We start from the raw sequence: 13,736 nt of genomic DNA, 5'->3' as shown, positions 1-13,736 counted from the left end.
CGTCAGTCCTCAAATGTATTAAAGTTGCTTTTAATTTTATACAGATTTGTTTTTTCCAAACTTGGAACTGACCTTAAGCTTAGCTTTAATTATATATTTGCTTTGATTTATGTTAAATCTGACTTGACGGGGGGAGCAAAGTGAATTGAGGTGAGAGTGACACATTTAGGGTTGTCTGCCTTTCTGGAGGTCGTGCATCCAAATGAACCAGTGTGTCCTGAGACGAAATTAGGAAACTTGTGGGCTGGAGAGAATTTCTTGCCAAGCTTTAAAGGGCAGCTCTGAGTGCTAAGTGCCAAATTTGAGGAGGAATTCCTACCAGTATGCACAAACTAATGCAATTAATGTGGTTTCCCCTCTGCTACTCCTCACCCCCAAATTGTCCAGCTTCCTTTTAAAGAAAGTGCTTATTTTTTGTGGCCAGAATAACAGTGTATGAGCAAGAAGATGCAAGTGTGTACGTGTGTTCCTTTTTTAAAACGAAAAATAAGATTGTAAAGCATTTTATTTATAAACTTTCAGGTATGCAGTTACGTCAGCTCTGAAACCTGGTTTCTCATGTATTTCACGTGCTGTGTTTTCTGCTATTTCATGAGGTTAAAGCTCTGCTTGGTACTTTTTTAGTGCCTAGACCATAATGCCCCTCGTTCCTGTGAATTTTCTGGGGCTGTGCTGCAGCAGACTGGAATGGATGGTTTCTCTCCTTTAAACAACTGCCTGTTTCCATGAAACCTGGAGAAATGTAATATTTTAATGATAATATTTTACCATTGGGACAGAAATCTCAGCTCCTGAGCCTCTGGTGCAGGAGTTTGTTGGAGGACACCTGTCCAGTACCTGCCTCAGCTCAGTCACCACGCCTGTTTGACCCAGAAATTGATATTTTAATCAGAAAATGGTTTCAGAAGTTACCATACACACATGCTCCCATCTGGTTTTCCGTGTCCCTTGCAGAAGGAACAGTAGGGAAGCAGTGCTCCTGCATATTTGGGCAGTGACTGGAATGCACTTCCCAAACCACTTAACAAGCCGAGCTTATCTTTGTTTTGAACGTTCGGATTTGGACTTTAATTTTTTGGTAGCCACTGATTTGCACAAGCTGGGATCTGTGTGATCCCGTGCCTTGTGACACCTGCCCCTGTGCTTCTGCAGTTGTTTTGACAGCCTGAGAGGTCTTTTAGACCTTTCTGTCTGTTTGTGAGTAGCTTTTAGACTCCGAGCACACGCCGATGGTGGAGATTAAGTGGCATTTATTTAGCGAACCTGCCGGTGCAATCGCTGCGTCCTCTGTTCTCGTGCCAGCCCTAATGTATCCTTAGCATGTGTAATTGTTTTGTCAAGATTATTAAAAGCTTGTGTGAATTGTATTTTGGCTTTCCTTAGCCTGAAGAGCCTCTCAACAGCTCCCAGTACCCGGGGTATTAATGTCATGAAATCTTTCCCTCTGCGTTTCTGCAGCTTATCTGGGAATCTTCAGCAGCTAATGCAGTGTTGAAGTCTCCTGGCTCTCTGGTTTTAAGTGTTTTCTCTTCTATTTTTTTCTCTTTATCTTCTAACCAGAATGAAATGTAGCAATTTCGGTATCATTTTCACGGGGAAGTTTGGGTTTTTGTGGAGTTTTTAACCCTGGTTATTTGTACCCCTGGTTTGTTTCATGAAACTCGGTATAGAATCTTCTGGTTCCTTTTTCTTTTTTTTTTTTTTTTTATTTTTTGCATCTCTGGATGGGAAGTTGTTGCTGTCTAAACTGCTGCCCTGGGACTGGGAAAAACCCTTAAAGGATATGTAAATATTGATTGTTTTGATTTTTCAGAGTGGGCGTCAATTGACAGAGACAAGTCCCAAGCTGACCGGCTTTTCCAGCCTGCTAAGCTTGGAGTCTTGCTGGAAAATATTAGGAGATGGGCAAGAAATTTGGGAGAGCACATGTGGGAAGGATGGAAGATACCACAGAAAATGAACTCCCTGACAGGAGGGTGCAGCCAGGTGGAGATTGGCTTCTTCTCCCAGGGAAAAAGGGACAGGATGAGAGGAAATAACCTCAAGTTGCCCCAGGGGAGGTTTAGATGGGAAACTGGGGAAAATTTCTTCATAGAAAAGGTTGTAAAGTGTTGGAAGCATTGGAGTCACCATCCCTCAAAAGCAGTGAGGCTGTGGCACTTGGGGACAGGGGTTAGGGATGAACACAGTGGTGCTGATGGTTGGACTTGATCTTAAAGGTCTTTTCCAGCCTTAAGGATTCTGTGATTTTCTGAAAGGTCTTGTATGGGAAGTGGCAAAGTTGGGGCTGGAGTGGAGTCCTGGTGTCCTCCATCTCTTCCACACCATTCCCTGCCCTTCCCCTGCCAGCTCTCTGTGGTTGCTTCACATTATCCCTGTTTTATTTAATTATTCCTTTATTTAATCAGCGCAAATATCCCAGTTGACTCCAAAACTAACTCTTCAGTTATAGCATGGAATTATCTCCAAGGCACACATCCAAGCCTCTGAATCATCCCTGGAGCTACAATTCCAGCCCAGAATTTTTTTTTTTTTTTTCAGTTGGTGATAACGTGTTCAGGACAACAAAGTAAAGGATCTTCTTACAGACGTTGGAGCAAAGGTTGGGGATGAAACCAGTGGGGAGGAACTGCAGTCATTTGTGGGCTGCTGCACCCTTGGAAAAACCAGTTGCAGTATTGAGGACTCTGTGTCTGAATGTAGAGATGTGTAGGTGGATGCACCATGGATTGAGATCCGTCGGGATGTGCTTCCTCAGAGTTCTCTTTTTTTTTTTACCAAATCCCTCATGTTGGTGTGAAAACCAAGTCGGTTCAGTTAAGGCCAACTCATGTTATATTTTGGGTAGGCAGGGAGGGAAATGTGTAGTCTGTTTGGAATTTGGGTCTAGCCTGATGCTGTTTATGGCAGCCAAGTGCTGTTCCTGTTCTGGGGGTTTTGTATCTCTGCAGTGACATTTTTAACAGGGTTTTCTTTTCACATACGCAGTTATTTTATTGCCATCAAAACGTACTTCTTGGTCCTGCACTGCAGAGAGCGTCTTTGCTGAAGAATGCAGACAACAAAAATGCTGGAAATGCCACGTCCTAGACCTTGGTCTGGATCTGCCAAACATGATTTTCATATTTCGCATTTTTTCCACATCTTTTTTTTTTTTCTATATGTCTGTCACTCCTCTTGCAGAAGGAGCAATTCCCTCTGAAATAGGATTTCCTGCCAATTCTCCCTGCAGTCAGGCTGCTCTGTCCATACAGAACTTGGAGCAGTCTGATGGGTTTGACAGTGTAATTACAAAGGCGGGTTGAGCCTTTTATTGCACGTCGGGTCATGTGGAAGTGGAGTAAGGCAATAGGAAGGAAAAGTGGAATGGCCAAATAAAAGTTACCAGCAGAATTATCTGCAATATCAGACAGTCCCTTGGTGAACACTGAAGAGCCACATTCCTGGAATATAAGGATGGATATCTGAAATAGTTTTGACGGGGCCAAATAGTGATAGGAAAAGGGGGAACGGTTTTAAACTAAAAGAGGAAATATTTAGGCCAGATGTTAGGGAGAAATTCTCTACTCAGAGGGTGGGCAGGCCCTGGCACAGAGCAGCTGGGGCTGCCCCTGGATCCCTGGCAGTGTCCAAGGCCAGGTTGGCCGGGGCTTGGAGCAGCCTGGGACAGTGGAAGGGGTCCCTGCCCAGGGCAGGGGACACTGGATGGGCTTCAAGGTCCCTTCCAAGCCACACCATTCTGGGATTAATTCTATAATTCCGTGAACTATAGACTTCATTACTTAGAAGATAAGATATAATTCAGGTTCCCTTGTTCATCCTGAATGAAACCTTTGTAGGAATCTATTATCTACTTGATCTTGAGGCTTCTTGCTACCAGGAAATTTGAGTTATTAAGAGTGTGGGCTGTTTCAGGTCTGTCAGCAGGCTCCTTTTTTCCATCTATTATCTTATTTTCTGTGATAAAAACAAAAGTTGCTTCTCAACTAGTGCAGTTTAGAATTTGTGGCAAAATACCGACTTTGTGGAAAGTATATGAAACAATTTGGGTCCACTGAAGAGGACATAAAGCAGCAGATGGAAAGGATGACAGTCTGGAATAAATGACGTGCAAAGAGCTGCTAAAGAAAGGTTCTGTGTGGAAATAATAAATTTCCACTGTTTTGGGTGTGATTTTTGGGGTTGTCCTGTGCAGAGCCAGGAGCTGGACTCGATGATCCATGTGAGTCCCTTCCAAATCAAGACATTCTGTGATTTATTTTTTTTTTCCCCGTCATGTTGGGAAGCAGGTCTAGAGACAAAGGGATACAACAGGATCTCTCTTTAATTTCCCTGTGATTTATCTGGGGATAATTCTGGGACAGATAAGGGACAGGTAAGGAACTGAGGAGTTGCTTTGTTCCCGAGTACAAGCAGCACAACAAAGCCCTGAGAAAAACATTGCTCAGCCTGAAATGTCTTTCAACTGCTGTGAAACAGCACCGAGCACTCTCAGAGAGACCAGTGCCAGCAGAAATTCTGCAACTCTGAACATCTTCAAGGCAGGTTTGAATAACAAAGTTCAGAGGTGTGTGTGGGAAATGCTTTGTGATGTTTACTTAGGTAGAAATATTACTTAGCAACAGCTTCCTGTAATTTTTTTGTGCTGGGAATTTCTGTAACCATGAGCTTGGTTTTATTACCTTTGTATGGGAAAGGGGTCTCGAAGTGCTGAGCAGACTCAGCCAGCCTCAAGGGCAAGATATTTTTAAAGCTTCAAACACAAAGGAAATTCTTCTAGTTGCTACTACATGAAGTGGAAGTGCTCCTTTTATTTGGAGATCTGATAAGGGGTGGCTTTTTTTCTTTTCCCTTGCTCTGACAAATGCCAGATGGAAGCTGACACCGGATAATCTCACTGGGGTGTCTGTGCTGACCCTGCCAAGCTACAGCTTTATTGACGGCCTGTAGCTGGGGCAGTGGTGACACTTTGCCAGCACTGAGACATCCTAAACTAATTCACTTGAGCTTATGAAGAGTAGTTAAGAGATTTATGCTGCTGGGGGTTGCAATACAGCCCAGAATTGGGGGAGAAGGGGTGGAAACAATCCCTCTGTACAAATGACTGTTTAAGGATATGCTCCTTTGGAAACACCAAACAAAACTGGAGAAGAAGCATCTGGAGTGGCTTTTCTCCACTGAGGTGGGGTGATGCAAGGCTGTAGGATTTCAATACAAAGGGTCTCAACTTGCTCAGAAATTCCCACATGTGCAGCTGAGCTGATGTTTCCTCAGGTTCTTCACTGCTGCACCTTTAATTAAATTCGGGGTTGGAAAGTGAAGATTTGTTGCTCCTGCCCCAGATCCCAAGCAGCACTTCAGAAGCAGCTGTCTGACCCATGTCATCTTTAGAAATGTAAATACACAGTAAATTCAGAGAATTCCTCCCCATAGTTAAGAAATCTGCATTCCTCTACAAAAATCTTGTCAAGGCAAAGGTTTTTGACGAGTTAAAAAGGACAGTGAGGTATTTTGCTGCTGATACAGTGAAAACTGAAAAAGTTTTCACCTTGTTTGGTTCAAGCTGCTGTTTTAATTCTTTCACCCTTAGCCTTTCCCCAAAACACTTGTTACTTGAGTTGGTGTCTGGGCCCTGGAGGAGGTGAGAGGAGTGCAGTGCCTCCCGTGCCGTGGTCCAGCACTGAAGATACTCAAGGTGTTCTTAAACCTCGGTTTGATCCTCAGCACTGACGTCGGCTCCTTGGGAGTTCCAAGGGTGCTTCAGGTAGAACTCTTCCCTCTTCAAGAACAGTTCCAAGTTACCTTTTTTTGCTTGACCAAGGGAGCCTGCACTACCCCTTGTTAGTTAAAAACCAGGAGACTTGGCAGACACATTCTTCGGAAAATGCTGCTGTCTGGGTGTGCAAGGGGGAAGTCTGAGAGTGTAAAAAAACAAACAAACAAACAAATAATGAGTGACAGAGTTAACATGTGGTGGTAATGTATGAATGAGAGAGCAGGAAATGGTTCACCTGGTGTGATGTGTTTGTTCAAGGAGGAGGAGATGTGTTTCATTCAGAGCAAATCCTGCTGGATGTTCAGGGTGCTTGGGTGCTGTAAGCAAGGACGAGGAGTTAGCCAGCTTGTATATTCTGTATGTTTTCCTCCCTTTACACCTCCTTCATGAAGGCAGGACAATGAAATTCTGCCTTTTAAATCTTTTAATTAATTGTAAAAGTATCCTAAATTGAGTGCAATTCCGATGCCCCTTCCCGGATTTAGGCAAAATGAGCAGAATGAATGTAAGCTATGTGATGGGACAACAGACTTTGATTTTACAGGGGAGGAACTGGAAATCTTTGTTATTCAAGGCTGTGAAGGGATTGTGAACTGTTGGGTCTGTACAAAGAAGTGCATTCAGAGTGTGTGAGCAGACCAACTGAAATATGTCACTTGGCAAAGCTCTCTGAAACATCTCTCCCTATCAGGAATTGGATTTGACAGGGATTGCCTCTGTAAATAATTGCTGTGCTTAAAAAAATCCCAACAAAACACAAAAACCCCAAAATAAAACACAAAAAAAGGTCAAAACCCCCCAGGTGTGACCAGCACAAAGATTGTTTCTAACTGAAAGGTTGAGGATTTCAGGACCTTTTGATTAATTACAGAGCTGGGGAATAACCAGCCGTGTCCTGGAGGAAGCAACACTCACCCTCCTCTCAGCTTGTAACAATAGCTGGGTACAAGTTCAATGATTAGGCTTCCCAATTATATCCTATAATTGTCTGCAAATTCCCACTGAGGGATGTGAATGAACTTGCTGGGATGTTTATGCTGCTTAATTAAGGCTGTTGGTTAGGTGGGAAAGAAAAAATGTTCAGAAAAAAAATGAAAGAAAAAACGTTGGGTCAGGGAAAGTTGTGGGGGTCCTGGCTGGGATTGCCTGCTTGGGACGAGCCTGTAGTTACTGCAGTTCCTGCTTTGATCCCAAGCTTTTGTCTGGCATTGCATAAGTGTGCAGGGAGATACTGGATCACAGCCATTGCCTTCATCTTTATCTCAGTTTTGTAGGTGAGGGTACTGAGGGGCACCGGGCTGACGTTGCTGGAGCGTTGTCGGCCTGGCTTTTCTTTTGGCTTGTGACACATAAAACAAACAGAGAATTAATTTTGGCTCCGTGCAGTGCTTAAATGCTGGCTGAGTACTTTAATGGTTTCATGTGAAGAGTCTGGATTCCTTGTGAACCTGGGTTTAAACTGACCCAGGCAGGACACTCAGAACCTGCTCGTGTCCATAAAGTTTTATAACTGGAATTGGATGCTCTGTACTAAAAAGGAGCTTCTGTACCCTCAATAGGAATTCCTTAATTTGAGATTGTGTTTATTTCCCTGCCTCCTGGGCACCCTGAGAGATGAAGGCTCTGAGGAAGAAGATGTTTTGAAGGAAATGCCAGCAAAGGGTTGGAAAGAAAGTCCAGTTAGAATAGCATTCAGCAGAATGTTGGGATTAATTCTCTTCAGCATGTTTCTAAAGAACTCAGGGTGTGTGTGGTTTTGGTGCACTCCAGGAAAAAGAAATGCGGCCTTAATCTTGTGTATCAGGTCAGAGGTGCCCTTTTCCAAGGATGCCAAGAGCTGCTGCTCCATTGGAATTATAACTTGGGCAGTTTCAGCTTTTGCAGAGCTCAGCTCCCACGCAGCAGCCACTGAAGCACTGGCAGGTGCTGGACAGGTGAACTGTCAGGAATTGTGACCCTTCTCAGGAATTATGCCTTGTTCATAGGCATAAAGAGGCTGCCAGGTATTTAGCAAGATTGATCTGATGAAGAGTGTATAACTTGCAAGGCCTTTTTAGTCTGTTTTCAGACATCTGGAGGCTTCTGGAGTTGCACACGTCGGACTCTGGTCACTTGGGACTCCCCAGGATCCGTGCTGGTGTGTGGCCACAGTGGAATTTCAGGGCCCTGATGTGATGAGCTGAGCCTGAGCTCGTCTTACAGCACAAGACTGATGGTTTTTAAGTCAGAGTTAAGGCAACTTAGGGAGCAGGTTTGTCAGAGATCAGAGAAAACACCTGCAAGCTGAGCAGCAACATCTGCGGTTCTGCCTTTCTGCTCCCTCGTGCTCCTCTCGGCTCACTTTGGTCTGATGCCTGGGCACAATTCCTCATTTAGTGGTTTTTAAAATGTGGGTTGTCTGGGGCAGGGAGGGAGGAGGCTGGTCCCAGTGTGTTCATCAAAACAAAGCGTGCTGGACTGTAGGATGTGAGGAAGGGAAGGTTCGTGGGGCAAGGGAGCAGGCAGGGTTTGGATCTGTGAAGCCATAATTTCCAGACCAATTTTGGATGTTTTTCTCTGGTTTTGTAGCTGTGGGAGTTTTAATTATGCTGAGAGCACACAGCATTATTGCAGTGCAAGGCTCTAACCCCGTGGGCAGGGGTCCCAGGGCAGGAGCTTGGGCTCTCCACAGCGTTCCAGAGGTGCAGGAGCAGACCCTCCTTCCCTGCCAAGAGGAAGGAGTTGGGTGCTGGGATGTGACGTTCTCATGTGGCACTTTGATGACACAAAATGGGGCTGTCTGTTTGCTGGCTGATTTTCCCCCATTGATGTGAAGAGCCCAAGCCTGACACTGGGTGTTCCAGGGATGGATTATTTGGTGTCTGTGGCAGAGCTGCTGAACTTGGCAGTGTCACTTCCGATAACATGAGTGAGACGCTGTCAGCTTCTGAGTTGTTTGCTCTGAAATATCTGCAGGAACTGGGAGTTCACTCAGCAACCTGCAACAAAAAAGTCAAGTTCCAGCTATTGCACTGACCTGGGCACCGGGAAATCCCTCACGCAGAGGCTCCAGACAAACTCTGTTGTATCAGCAGCGTTTTATGATTGATAAAGTACATAAAGAATGTTTGCACTTGAAGGTGGGCTTGATTAGAAAATCTCAGGAATTTTGCAGGAAGCCTTAGCCCTGTGTGTTGGTTTCCCAGGAGTAAGGCATGTGCAATTCCACAGACATCACAGGATAACAAAGCATTTTTCTGTTTCCATTTTCAACTTCATTAAGCGCATCCGTGTTGCGTTACGGCACTGCAGGGATTTTAATACTTCATGAGCAATGAAAAGATTCATTAAAATTTGAATATCAGACAAATGTTCTTCTTGTCTTTTCTGCGAAGACAATCCAATTATATTCTCTGGTTAGTGCAAACATAGAGCAGTGATTTAATGAAATGAACAGGGTTGTTGTTTTCTGGTCTTCGGTCTTTTCTGAATGTCATCTTTCTGAAGTCAGGCTGATTGCACTGATGTGTTTACATAGCTTCAGTTTGGGATGGAGGAGTCCAAGAGCTCCCTCTAAGTACCCCTCAAAAGCTCCCAAAAGCCAGAGAGGAAATGGAGCTCCTCAGTGTGATGTCTGACTGTCTGAAAGTCTCGCCCAGTGGAGCCTTAACAGGGCTTAAAGGAATAAGGCTTTTGTTTTAAAACAGTACTTGAAGTGAAGCCTTTAAAGCTCAACAAACTATTTCTCTGTTCATTCAATTCTGTGGATTTTAGGCTGTGGGAATCTGCGTGCTCTGTTTCTGGCAGAGGGGAGCATCGCACATGGGACAGTCTTACCTGGAGACTTAAGGAAAAAGCAATTTATGTAGAAACTGGTGCTTTGTCTGAAACAACTTCTTACCTCATCAGCGTCTCCACAATTATTAAATAGGCTAAAGAAATGCCATGTGTAGATTTTCCTTAAGCTTCTCTTCCACACTCCACTAACCTTATCTCCAGAGCTGCTTAAATAATTTGTGTAGTGTTTGGCTGCTCTCTCAGTGCTTGGATATCGAGTTTCTAGTCCACAAAACCAGTCCATTCGAACTGGGTATCTGCATCGAGCGTCAGTTTTTGTTCTGGGAAATATGAAATGTTCTCCTTTGAGCCTGTACAGTGTGTGAATTTGGTGGGTGTGATAAGAAAAACGTCCCCGTGTTTTGCATGGCTCCGGCGGCGAAAGGAGGAGCAGCCGCGTGACGCTTCTTGCTCATCAGCAGCAGGGAAGAGCCTGTTGTTTTTCCACATGCTCTAATCTGTGATAACAAAAAGAACTTCAGATTGTGTTTTTCAAACACGCTGTGGGTCTCTTGGTGCTCAGATTTGCCAGTGACTCTCTCTGCTGTGGGAACACGTCCGTCCACCCAGAGCCTGATTTGAAGTGGCTCGGGTTCAAATCCGCGCCTTGTTTTGGTGCTGGAGGAGGCTGAGCAGGTCTCAGCAATCAGCTGAAACCAAGTGTTCTGCTTTGCTCTGGGTGTTCTGCAGAGGGCTGAGTGCTGGATGTGGACTGGGGTATCGCCAGTCTCTTCCTGGCGCTGCCAGGGGTTAGGCCCCTCTTTGTGACTTCCATCAACTTCGGCTGGCCAGTGAAGGAAGTGCCTCGAGGCAGAATTTAACTTAAGGGTGGGTTTAGACAAACAGCCATCAGAAATGTCATAGGTAGAGTATTCGAGGTGGCCTCAGACAGGTGGATGGACTGGGTGGCATCTCCAAAGCTCCCTGGGCTCCCTTCCATTGGCAGATTGATTCCAGTGCTGGCAGCTCTGAGCTGAGACCTGAAACCTCCAGAGTTTGATGAAGAAAAAGACTCTTTGTCCCTGGAGAAACTGATACGGCTTCGGGTTACTTGTAGAGGAGAATCCCATCTCTTTTTCTTGCTAGATAATGCTGGTTTGTGTCATTTTTTTCCCCAGAGGGCTCTCTCTGTTGTAAGGCGATTTCCACACTGGTTTCCCCAGTAACTGCCCCGTGAGGGGATCCGTGGCTGTGGCATCAGTTAGAGAGCTCTGAATAGTCCTAATTGCTCTGCAGTGGACAATGCTGATGGCAGCTGGTGATTAGACCGTATCTGAGTCCCGTGCTGATAAAGTGGCACACGCCTGCAGGGGTGGGGGATGTCAGCAGATCCTGTTCCTGCCTGGCCCAGCACAGCTTCACCGATGGATAATGGGACTTCAGCTATTCCTGCACTTCCCTGTGACCTCAGTGACAGTCAGTTTTATTTTAAGAGCTTACCATGGTATGAAATAAAGCAGAATTTTCACAATTCTGACCATTGACAGTTGGAGCCATCAAGTATTGTGGAAGAAGGATTAAGAATCCAAGATCTCCCCTGAGTTCAGTGTAACTTTGAATGATTCAGTTCCCCTGTCTCTGGCCTTGTTGAGATGGCACAACTAATTTGGCATTAAATACCTTCAGATTACAACTTTCTCTTGCACAATTTACAAGGAGAAATAAATTAACGGCCTCCAAGGGTGGTTTGTGCAATGTAGTTAATGGTTTTTGTACTCGTCTCCAGCCGTTTGGTTTTCCTCAGGGTTGTGTTTGTGTGACTTTTGGTCATTTTTATCATTTCTCATTTGGCATCTGGGTTAGAGCAGCAGAGGGATGTGGCACAGTCACAAAAAACTCCAGGGATCAGTGTGTTTGTAAGGAGAAGCTGTTAAGCCAGTGGATATCTGGATAACTGGGAAGAGCCAAGCTGGATAATTTGTGCAGTGCCACATATTCATATACAGTGAATTACTTGAAAATGGGCATTGCTGGTATGCCAAGGATGACGAGGGCGAGTAGTAAATAAAAATACATTGCACATTGCTTGGCTCTGCAGGCAAACAGTATCTATTTCAGTCCTGCTAAGGAAATTCTTCTGCCTCGAAATAAACCGTGGCGAGCGTGTGTAGAGCTTTGGGCAAACTGGGGAGGGTGTGCAAAGGAATGGGCAGGAGCTGAGGAGGCCACAATGGCTTGAGGGGTTGAGAGAATTTTATGTGGGTGCACTGAATTGATGGGTTTGATACTGGTAACGAGATACTGCATCCATTTCTCCTTTTCACAGTTCAGATATTGCTTTGGGAAAAATTACTGTATGTTCAGGGAAAACTGAAGTGACACCTGTTAAGTGAAGGAAGGCACAGTACAGTGTGGAGCTCGGGGTGTATCCATGTGGGAAATAAATGGAGGATGGATGGGTCAGTGCTCCTGGTGAGCCTGGATTTGGGCAGCTTGTTAAGTGACTGTGCACTGAGCAGTTTGTGCACCTTGGTAATTTCAGGAAAATAAATAAATCTGGTTGGTAGAGCCAGTTAGCTCTGCTTCCTGGGAAAATCCGCCTTTCTTTGCACGACTGGCAAAGGTGATGCTTTGCCTTGCTCTCTCTCCTCATCCTCTCTGGGAGGCGAGGCAGGAAGGGGGATCTGGAGTAAGAAAGGGGGATCTGGAGTGAGCCCCGTTCCTTTTTTCTCTCTGTTTGTTTTCAGCCTCGTCACCCACAAACACAAAGTCGGTTTCAGTATCGATGTTTACAATTCATGACTGTGCCGTGAAATCTGCCCAGATTAAAATCTTAACCTCTGCCTGACATTTCTGTGTAGATCATTAGTTATCAGCATAATCTCCTTGTGGTTAATCTTATACTTCCGCCCATTCCATTGCCTGTCTGAGTTATGGAGAGCTCCATTTTTGCTGTAAACCGTGCCTCTGTTTTGGTGTAGTTGTTGTTTTCTGTGTCCGGATTACATTTATGTAACGTATCTAAAATTCCATCTTTCCTCATCCCCACGTGTCAGCATAGCTTTCGTTCTTTCATGCCTTGTTTACTACAACATCCTTCCCCGTGGCCTTGAGGAAAGGAATCTTTTCCCTCCCTTATCTCTGCAGAAAGCAGAGCTTGGACGTTTTGCCTCGTGCCTTGATTGTATCATTGCTCCTCATTTACAGGACGGGCTTTGTAGGTAAAATAACTCGTGTTTGGAAAAATCAGATGGACTTTGGTTTTAAACCATCACCAAGTCCTTGTGTGTATCTCCACTTGTCTCTGTTTCTTACATACCAGCTCCTAGAATCATAGAATCATGGAATATCCTGAGCTGGAAGGGACCCACAAGGACCATCACTTATTTTTAGGACATGCCTGGACCACTTTCCTGTGATTTGGGTATTCTGGGGTTGCAGAGAGCGAGCAGGTTTGGCAGGAGGAGGTTAAAGGGAACAGGGATGTTTACAAGATGCTGTACGTTGGAGAGTAATAAATAGTTAAATATTAACATGAAGCTTTCATGAGGCTCCCAGGTGGCATCAACTGTTGAATGATAACACCAAATCCTTGGGTTGTAATAAAGATTGAAATTTAACAAACCATAACAACAGGAAAACAACCTTATTTTTGTGAGTAAAATTATGATCAAAGCTTTACAGGGAAGTGCCCCAAATTAACGTTAAAGATTCTGGTCTTGGTCTAAATTACAAATTGTCTCTTCTGCTGTACAGAATGAAATACAATCTTTTGCCTGAAGATGTGGTGTCAGTTTTGGGGCTGGCATATTAAGAAAACCCAGCCGCCAAGCAGAGGTGGGTGGTTATTTCTGATCCCTGACACTAAGCTCCCGTGTAATTTTGAACACAAAGTACAAGGAGCAGGCTTGACCTGCTTGCCAGAGAATGGCACAACAGCACTGTTGTAGACACCGGGTAAAGTATTTACAGCTTCTGGTCGCTATCCTGGTGTGCACTTTGTGACACTTGTCCCACCTTTAACAGTTGCTGCTGTGTTTTCAGATCGAGCTCGGTGTTTTGGTAGTTTGAGCTCTATGGCCAGCAGCTTTGCTTGATTTCTGCAAGTTGTTTGTACCTGTGTGGGGAATCGGCTCAATTGGAAGGTGCCAGAAGGATGAAAACAGACCTAGTCTTGAGTTTTAATTTCTTTATTAATTCTTTT

The 13,736-nt window shown here is 44.7% G+C and overlaps 1 protein-coding gene across 1 annotated transcript in view; it reads left to right on the top strand.

Moving 5' to 3' along the window:
* Positions 1-13,736, top strand: part of INSR (insulin receptor) — a 56,046-nt gene that overhangs the window by 9,406 nt on the left and 32,904 nt on the right. The window lies entirely within an intron of this gene.

The sequence above is a fragment of the Corvus hawaiiensis genome, chromosome 28, assembly GCF_020740725.1.
Source record: "Corvus hawaiiensis isolate bCorHaw1 chromosome 28, bCorHaw1.pri.cur, whole genome shotgun sequence".
In the NCBI taxonomy this organism is placed as follows: domain Eukaryota; kingdom Metazoa; phylum Chordata; class Aves; order Passeriformes; family Corvidae; genus Corvus; species Corvus hawaiiensis.
This window is presented reverse-complemented; position numbering and strand designations above follow the sequence as displayed.